Genomic DNA, 9,895 nt, shown 5'->3' with positions numbered 1-9,895 from the left:
CAAGATTCTTGCCAGAGTCCTCCTTAATAGGCTGATCCTTCACCTGGAAGATGGTCATCTACCTGAGAGCCAGTGTGGCTTCAGAAAAGTCTGAGGAGCAATGTTTACTGCCCAACAACTCCAGCGGAAATCTCAGAAGCAGGGCAGAGGTCTGTACAGAACATTTGAGAATCTTACCAAGGTCTTTGATGTTGTCAGTCATGAGGGCTTACGGAAAATTGTGTCAAAATGTGGTGGCCAAGAGAAGTTCATCAGCATTGTATGTCAATTTCATGACCACATGCTTACCCAGATTCTTGATAATGGGCAATGCTCTTGTGCTTTCCCAGTCACCAATGGAGTGAAACAAGGCTGAGTGCTTGCTCCCGTGCTTTTCAGCATGTTTTCAGCCATGTTGTCAAGTGCTTTCAATGAGGATGAACATGTCATGAAGGTCAGCTACTGCACTGATGGTAAATTCTTTAACTTGAAAAGACTACAAGCCAAGACCAAAGTGGAGAGAGTGTTGGTGCATGATTCTCTGTTTGTAGATGATTTTGTACTCAATGCAGTCTCTGGAGCTGAGATGCAACAAAGCATGGATTCATTCTCGGCTGCTTGTGCTAATTTTGGCCTAACAATTAATACCAAGAAAACACAGGTGCTCCATCAGCCAGCACCACACCACTCATATGTGGAACCATTGGTTACAGCAAATGGAGAAGTTTTGAATGCTGTAAATAATTTCACCTACCTTGGCAGTGTACTTTCTAGGGATGTACACAATGATAATGAGGTTGACACATACATTGCCAAAGTTAGCTCTGTGTTTGGAAGGCTCCAAAGGAAAGCATGGGAGAGAGGAGGTATTAGACTGACAGCCAAACCAAAGGCCTACAGAGCCATTGTGCTGACCTCATTGTTGTATGCTTCTGAAACCTGGACATATACAGACACCATGCCAGGAAACTAAATTGCTTCTATTTAAATTGTCTTAGGAAGATTCTGAAGATCACCTAGCGGATAAGATACCGGACACTGAGGTCCTTTCTCCAACTAAACTGCCAAGCATTCAATCTCTGCTTCAGAGAGTGCAACTCCAATAGGCTGGCCACATTGTTCGAATGCAAAACATACGCTTGCCAAAAAGTCTATTTTATGGAGAACTCACACAGGCCAAGCATTTACATGGTGGTCAAAAGAAGCAACAGAAGGACACTCTCAAGGTCTCTCTTTAGAACTTTGAAATTGATTGTGTGACATGAGAGATACCAGCACAGGACCGCTTAGCATGGTGTGCTCTCAATAGAGAAGGCGCTGTGCTCTATGAGCAGAGCACAATTGAAACAGCTCAAAGGAAATGCAAGATGTGAAAATTCAGAGTGTCTGCCCCAAAGGTTCACATGAACTATTTGTGCCTAACCTGTGGTAGAGCATTTTGAGTTCATATACGTCTGATCAGCCATAGTCAGACCCACTGTAACTTGACTCTAGCATAGTGATATCACTTTGGTCCTCTTTGAAAATGGACAACTACCAACCAACCGACTGCCCAGCTTTTACTCATGCCTAGAGTGGATTTTCTCCCAGCTCCACCTGTTAAAGTTCGTTTTTTAAGGTTTAATTTACATATTTTCTCCTCCATAAAGACTTTCCTTACTCTCTTCTCACAGTAATACTCATCTCTCCCTTCTCAAACTTTTCAAATTATACATTTTATTTAAAATGTTGCATTGAATAACAATACAAACAAGTTTGCTTACGCTTCTAACTATATTTGAATTAACTTCAGTCTATAAATTATAAAACTGTTTTCATCTCTCCCTCTAAGTCTTCATCAGGCAGATGAATGTTTGTCCATTGATTCTTTTAATTTTGTTTTTTTCTACTTTTCTTTATTTCACAGAGGCTTTTTTTAATGTCTCTTTGTATTCCTCAAACTTGTCATCCTGAATTACATTACAGTATTCTATTGTATTAATGTACCACAATTTATTCTACCATTTCCTGATTGTTGAGCATTCAAGGTGTTTACATTTGCTTGCTTTCCAAATAGTAATAATGCTGTTAAGAAGATCTTTGAACAGATGGTTCTTTTTTTGTTGTTTTTTTTTAAATAATATCTCTACATTATATTCCTAATAGTGTAATTATTTAAAAAGCATGATCATTTTGTAACTTTTTACTGTGTATTGTTAGGTTGCTCTCCAAAAAAATTTTTCATGTTTGCAATTCCACCTTCAATGAATAGTTGTTCCTATTCCTCCATACCCACCAGCATTTAATTTTTTACTTTTTAATTATGTTGCCAATTAGATAGATGTGCAATGGTGCTTCAAAGTTGTTTTAATTTCCATCACCTCAATTATTTATGAGTAAACATTTTTCAAGTAATTATTAAACTTTTTTGTTTCCTTTTTTTTTAATTCTCCATTTATATGTTTTGAACATTTATTTATTATAGACTGGAAATTAGAATTTTTCCTGCTGAAGTTTCTTATAAGACTTTGATTGTTCTTCTTTGCACTTATCAAACCTTCTCACACAATCTTAATTTATGTACTTTTCCCATCCTATTACATTACGAGATCCTTGAGAGCAGGGTCTGTGTCATTTTTATGCAAAAACCTTGGTTTGTGCTTAATAAGTTTTTGAGAAATTAAGTAAAATATTATTTAGGTTATGAAGAGGAGAGTCTGTGCCTAAATGGAGTAACTCCACCTAAGACAATTCTTCTTCTCCTTCTCCTTCTCCTTCCCCTTCTCCTTCCCTTCTCCTTCCCCTTCCCCTTCCCCTTCTCCCTTCTCCTTCTCCTTCCCCTTCCCCTTCTCCTTCCCCTTCTCCTTCCCCTTCCCCTTCCCCTTCTCCTTCTCCTTCTCCTTCCCCTTCCCCTTCCCCTTCTCCTTCTCCTTCTCCTTCTCCTTCTCCTTCTCCTTCTCCTTCTCCTTCTCCTTCTCCTTCTCCTTCTCCTTCTCCTTCTCCTTCTCCTTCTCCTTCTCCTTCTCCTCCTTTTTCTCCTCTTCTTCCTCTTCCTTCTCTTTCTCCTCTTCCTCCTCCTCCTCCTCTTTCTCCTCTTCCTCCTCCTCCTCCTCTTTCTCCTCTTCCTCCTCCTTCTAATGATTGTTCAGCTTGAGTATATGCAGTATGACTTTTCCCTCTGAGAGTGGGAGTGGAAGATTAGTTTCACAATTATCCCACTGAGATTTGAATCCTGTTTATGAAAAGTCTTGAATAAAAGAAAAAAGAAGAAAAGAAATGTAAGCTTTATAATTATAATGATCAAGTTTGGCCTCAGAGGAGAGATGAGAAAATTCAACTGCTACCTTTCTTTCCAAAGATGGTGAACTACAGGTACAGAATACTGTAAGATTTAGTTGATGTCTTTATTAATTTTCTTGAGCTGCTTCCTTTTTTTCTTTCCATATTGCAAGGTTGGCTGTCTTGATAGGGAAGAAGGGAAGGATATATTTAGAAATGAAGGTGATGTAAAAGGAAAAGATGTTTTAAAATCAATTGCCAGGAAAGATGAATAACTAACTCCATCAAAGTCATCTCCAAATAGAGCAAAAAAGGAAGTAGAAGCCTGCATAGTGAGTAAGAGTCCATATGTCAAAAGTTTGAAGGCAATAAAGAATAATTTTATTGACCACTCAATATGAAAAGAACCCTGAAACCTGTGTTTGTCTTCTTAGCTTATATTGGGCTCTGATTTTATCTGGGAGAATCCACATTGCTTTCATCAATCCTCAAATGCTCCCTGACACACAAAAGAATATCTTTTTAACACCAACATCCTTCCAGTAATACTGTAGCACTCCAGATCATGGGGCAACATACTATATGAAGAATGGAAATTAGAGCAACAAATAGAGAGGCATTCAGCTCACAACTTATTACAAAGAGAGTGGCAGAAAAGCCATCACACAGGAAACCTATGATCAGAAAAAGAGTAAGGGATAAGAGATAAGTAGCCTGAGTGCTGCCCTGGTACCCACTGAATATTTCAAAATCTGGGTGGAAAGCCTCTAGTATTTTTTTTATCAATAAATCAATTATTATGCTTTTATTAAGTACCTTCTATGTTCCAGGCACATAAATCTACAAGACTAATGTCAGATAGAATAAGGATAGCACAGGAGAAGATGATACTGTTGGGTTAGAATCTTCATAGTTAAAGAGAATGCTACAATGATGAGCTTATGGATTCTTTGAAGTTCTGAGATATCTATTGTAGGCTCATAAGAGTTTAAAATTGTCACCAGTGAGGGTGTGAGAACCAGGGATAAGATTAAAGGAGTAAGAAGGAAGTAAAGTTGGACTACAGAATGTCAGGCTTATAAGGGGCCTTAAAGATACTTTGGTTCATCATCAGTTATAGATAAGGAAACTGAATCCTGGAGAGGTAAAGAAATTTACCAAAGTCCTAAAAATAATAAGTAGGATTCAAACTCAGATCTTCAGGTTCCAAATATGAAACACCGTTCTTCTCCCAACTCTAGTATCTTCCATCTTGTAGCTTCCTAACGCAAATATGAGTTGATGATAATAGTGGAAGTAGAAATGTCACAGTGATGAAGAGAGAAGGAATTATCATTCATCTAAGAGGTCGTGATGATGCAGGAGTCATAGTGATATGTTATAGGGATTGCAAAGCCTAGGATTACAAGCTATGTAATTATGGTGGCAAATTGCGGGATATATAAATGAGGTAAGCCTGCTTCTTACAGTGCCTTTCCGATTTAATCCTATTCTCTTTATTAGACTTTAAAGCCTGCTGTGGTTCTGAGCTTTGTAAGCATGGTATAGTGTAATGAATATTGGACTTGGCATCAAAAGACCTGGATTTAAATCTTGGATCTGCTACATCCTAGCTGTGTGCTCTTGGCCAAGTCATCTTCTTTTGCTTTTCTGGACACATTTCCTCATCTTTAAATGAGAGAGATGGTCTAGATAATCTCTAAAGTCTCTCATAGCTCTATTATTCTATGTTCTGAGGTCCTGTCCTAGCTCTTGCATTATGGGAATTTCCATAAATCTTTTGTTTAGTGACAACATCATTTATCAACATTAACGATGGGAGCTTACTATTTATCATAACTGGGGATTGGAACCTTCTTGAAGACGAGAGGGTAAACAATCTGATAATCCTCATTAGAGAGGAAGGTGGAGATGAAGGGTGGAACAGAATCACAGACCTAACCAATCAATCAAAAAACATTTATTAAGCATCTACTATATGCCAGGCACTGTGCAAGGCAATACAAATAAAAAGAAGGGAAAAAAAATGAAAAAAAAATCCATACTCTAAAGGATCTTACATTCTGCTGGAGGAGAATACATATACATACATAAATATATAGAAAATGAAAATAAAATAAATACAATGTAGCTAAATAAGAGGTAGTTAAGGAATAAAGGAGTATACTAGCAACTGGCATCCAGCAAAGAAAACTGAAGACAGGTGAAATTTACATATTGAAATAAAAGGGATTGGGGGCAGCTAGGTGGTTTAGTGGATAGAGCTCCAGCCTTGGAGTCAGGAGGACCTGAGTTCAAATCTGGCCTCAGACACTTGACACTTAGTAGCTGTGTGACCCTAGGCAAGTCACCTAACCTTGATTGCCTCAGCCAGAAAGAAAGAAAGAAAGAAAGAAAGAAAGAAAGAAAGAAAGAAAGAAAGAAAAGGATTAACTCACCTATTAATAATATATTTCTATAATGCTTTAAAGTTTAACAAACCATCTTCCTCACAGCAACTCTGGGGGGTGTGTACTAAGTGCAAATATTACTGTAGTTATTTTGTTGATGAGGAAACTAGGGCTCAGTGAGATTAATAGAATTGTACAGGAATGTGTAGCTAGTATATTTAGAAGAGGAATTGGGACCTAAGTCTCTTCTGACTTCAAATCATTAGTCTTTGGTGTGAGTCATCATTCTGTAATAAAGATAATAGTAGTAGCTCACTTTTCAATGAGACTTCAAGACCTTGCAAAGCCCTTTCCTCTCAACATCCCTGTAAAGTAGGTAGTTTAAGTTTTATTCTCATTTTAAGAATTAGCAAAATGAGGAAGCACTCTAGGAAAATAAATAGACAATTAAAATTCAGTCTGTGGATCATTCATGTCTGGAGACCATTTTCTCTATGGACAAAAATATATACTTTTTGAAGGTCTAATAATATCTATCATCGAGACAAATTTTTCAAGTCTTTTGCACTTAATTATATAAATACTATTCTCTCAAATGTACTAAATATGAATATATTTATTCATATAATTTATTTGTATAAATCCTGAGTTATGTCTAAGTAAGCATGCTCATGATGGACCAAACTGAAAAACAATGAGCAGTTAAATAACTAAGGCGCCTAAGCTTATGATGAATTTCCTTCTTCTTCATCAGATACAGAACTTCTCTGGCCCTCAGTTTTCTCTTTGGAAAAAATAATGGAAGGGGCAGTTAGGTGGCTCATGGATAGAGTCTGGAGTCAGGAAGCCTTGAGTTCAAATCTGGCCTCAAGACTCTTACAAGCTATCTGACCTTGGGCAAGTCACTTAATCCTGTTTGCTTCAGTTACTCATCTGTAAAATGAGCTGGAGAAGGGAATAGCAAACCACTCCAGTATCTCTGCCAAGAAAACCTCAAAAGGATCACAAAGTGTCAGACAGGACTGAAACAATCCAACAACAAAAAATAATGGAGGATGGGTGAATCACATAATCTGTAAAGGCTTTTCTAGCTCTGACATTTTTTAATTCATCATTCTTAAATCCAGCTAATTTGCTGCCTATAATACTACAATGAGAGCTCAGGAATGCACTTAGGGAATGATGGTGAGTCTGAGAGGATAGAGAGATGACCTTAAAGTCACCCAGGAAGACCAGAGATCAACTCCTGCTTCTGACATATACTAACTGCATATACCACACTATCAGCAAGCTTCTTAACTTCTCAGTGCTCTAGGCCAAGTGTCAAACTCAAACAGAAACTGGGAAGGGAGCAGCATTAAACCACATATAAGGATTCCAGTGGGTTGTTTATTATTTATCTGTAGTCTTTTGTGAAGTAGATGGTGGTTAAGCGGATAGAGCCCTGAACCTGGAATCAGGAAGACCTGGGTTCAAACCCAGTTTCAGACACTTTCTAGTTGTGTAACCCTGGGCAAATCACTTAACCTCTGATTGCCTGACAAAAGAATCCACTGGAAAAAAAAGGGAAAAAAAAGAATCCACTGGACAAGGAAATGGCAAACCACTCCAATATCTTGGCCAAGAAAACCCCATGGATAGTATGGTCCACAGGGTCATAAAGAGTCGGATGTGACTGAATAACAACAACATCTTCTATTGCATTTTTATTTATTTTAAATATTTCCCAGTTATATTTTAATCTGATCCAAGTCTTTCTTAGGCATATTTCAAGCTACAATGAAGTCTGGTGGCAGTATTTGACACTTCTTAGTTGGCTAAGATGATAAATTACAAAAAAGTAGAAGTCTACATTGGTAGAGTAGGTTTCCTTCTCTGGATACTCCCTTTACTAATGAAATCACAGGTTTGGTTCCCAACTCTATAGAGATTCTGATTCTGATATATGCATACATACACACATACATACACATACATACATATATACATATATAATCACCAAATAAATAAAGTACATATAGAAAAATTTTATATATATGCACCTTTTGTGTCTAATGGTAACCATATCTAGGACAGAGGAGAGGGAAGGGAGAAAAAAGAAGAAAAAAAGAAAAAAAAGTATTACATAGATTATATATGTAAATGGAATAGCAAGTTGTACATAATGGATTTTTAGTTTCATATGCAATCTTTATTATTATACTATGTTGTGGAAATGCTTGTTTTATCTCATAAATTAAAAATAAAATAAATACAAAATATTTAAAAATCTAATATCATCAAAGGTTTTGTAGCTCTTTGCCTGGATGCAGGAACAGAGCAGTCTCTCACTGAGTTCTTTTATCAGACTTGATTTTTCCCCTTTGTTAACTCTATATGTCTAATCCTTGGCATAGCTACCAACTCAACCTTTTTTTTTTAAATACACAGGTCTGATTATGTGAGTTCTACTAAAAGAAGTTCATTATTTCCCTGTTGCCTGAAGGAAAAATATAAACTCCCGACCTTAGCATTCTAGGTCCTCCACTACCTGTCTCTAACCTATGCTTCCAGCTTTATATTACCCTTCCCCCCTTCACTCAGCTCCAAGGTCTGGCTATACTGTGCTGTATAACTAACTGTTAACAAGTAAACACTCCACTGTAATCTGTATCATTCTATCTCTTTCCAACTCCATGAGACAAGAGATAGCATGTGCCAAGCAACTCAAACCATCATCACTGCCTTGACTACTATCCCCTCTTAGACTCTGATAGGGACAAGCTAAGACTCTAAACACAGGAACTCTGGGAATGGCATTAAATAATGACATTAAAGAAAAAACAATAACATCTACTTTTGATGCTGCACCCCAAGAATTGAGGGATTTTTCCATCTGACTTGCAACTGAAACTTTCGGTGTGTGTTGTCTCCTCCTAGAATGTGAACTCATTGAGAGCAGGGACTATCTTATTTTTCCATTTGTCTCTCCAGACCTTAGGTAAACACTTAAAGTATCATTCATTCACTAATTTATTCATTCATTCATGAATTCTCTTAAGAAGACTTAGCAATACACTAGTAGGTCTATATCCCAAAAGAGATTTAAGAAACAAAAAAGAAAAGGACCTATGTGCACAAAAATATTTATAGCAGCTCATTTCTGGGGGCAAAGAATTAAAAACTGAGGGGATGCCCATCAACTGGGGAATGACTGAACAAGTTGTGGTATGTGATTATGATGGGATACTATTGTACTATAAGAATTGATGAGCAGGATGCTCTCAGAAAAACTTGGAAAGACTTGTATGAGCTGATGCAAAGTGAAACATATTGTGTACAAAGTAACAGCATTATTGTAAAATGATCAGCTGTGAATGACTTAGCTAGCCTCAGCAATACCACTGTAGAAGACAACTCTGAAGGACTTATGATGAAAAATGCTATCCATCCCCAGAGAAAGAACTTACAGTGTCTGAATACAGATTGAAGTATATATTTTTTTACTTTGTTTATTTTTCTTGAGGTTTTTTTTTCTGTTTTCTTTCACAACATTACTATTATGGATATGTTTTGCGTGACTTCACATGTATAACCTATACCAAATTGCTTGCCTTCTCAATGGGGGTGGGGGTGGGGAGGGAGGAAAGGAGAAAATTTGGAAATCAAAGTTTTAAAAATAAATGTTTAAAAAAAATTTTTCGGGGGGCAGCTAGATGGCGCAGTGGATAGAGCACCTGCCCTGGAGTCAGGAGGACTTGAGTTCAAATCCTACCTCAGACACATAACACTCACTAGCTGTGTGACTCTGGGCAAGTCACTTAACTCCAATTGCCTCACCAAAAAAAAAAATTTACATGTAACTGGGGAAAATTTTTTTAATAAATAAATTAATTTTGTTAAAAAGTCCCACATACCTGGAACAAACTTCTTCCAAAACCTCTTCCTTCCTTCAGAGCTCAATCTAGGGGCTATTTTTCATCCCAGAAGCCTTCCCAAATATGCTGCAACTGAACATGATCTCTCCTTTCACATTTTCTTGGAGACCTCTTCTAAACCTCAATAGCCAGGTGTCAAATAGGCAGCCAGTGGGCCACATTGCAGTCTGTAACACTCTCAGGAGCTACCCAAACTAGATTAAAATGTAATTTGGAAATACAATATAAATAAATATACAATTGAACATAGATAATGTTAATATGTAGTTTTCTAAGCCAACATGCAGCAGGTAGGGGGATCCTTATGTATGGTTTAGTAGTCCCAGTTTCTATATGATTTTGATTCCTCTG

This window comes from Phascolarctos cinereus, unplaced genomic scaffold, assembly GCF_003287225.1.
Source record: "Phascolarctos cinereus isolate Bilbo 61053 unplaced genomic scaffold, phaCin_HiC Scaffold_4;HRSCAF=312, whole genome shotgun sequence".
NCBI classification, from domain to species: Eukaryota; Metazoa; Chordata; class Mammalia; order Diprotodontia; family Phascolarctidae; genus Phascolarctos; species Phascolarctos cinereus.
Note: the sequence above shows the minus strand (reverse complement) of the source record.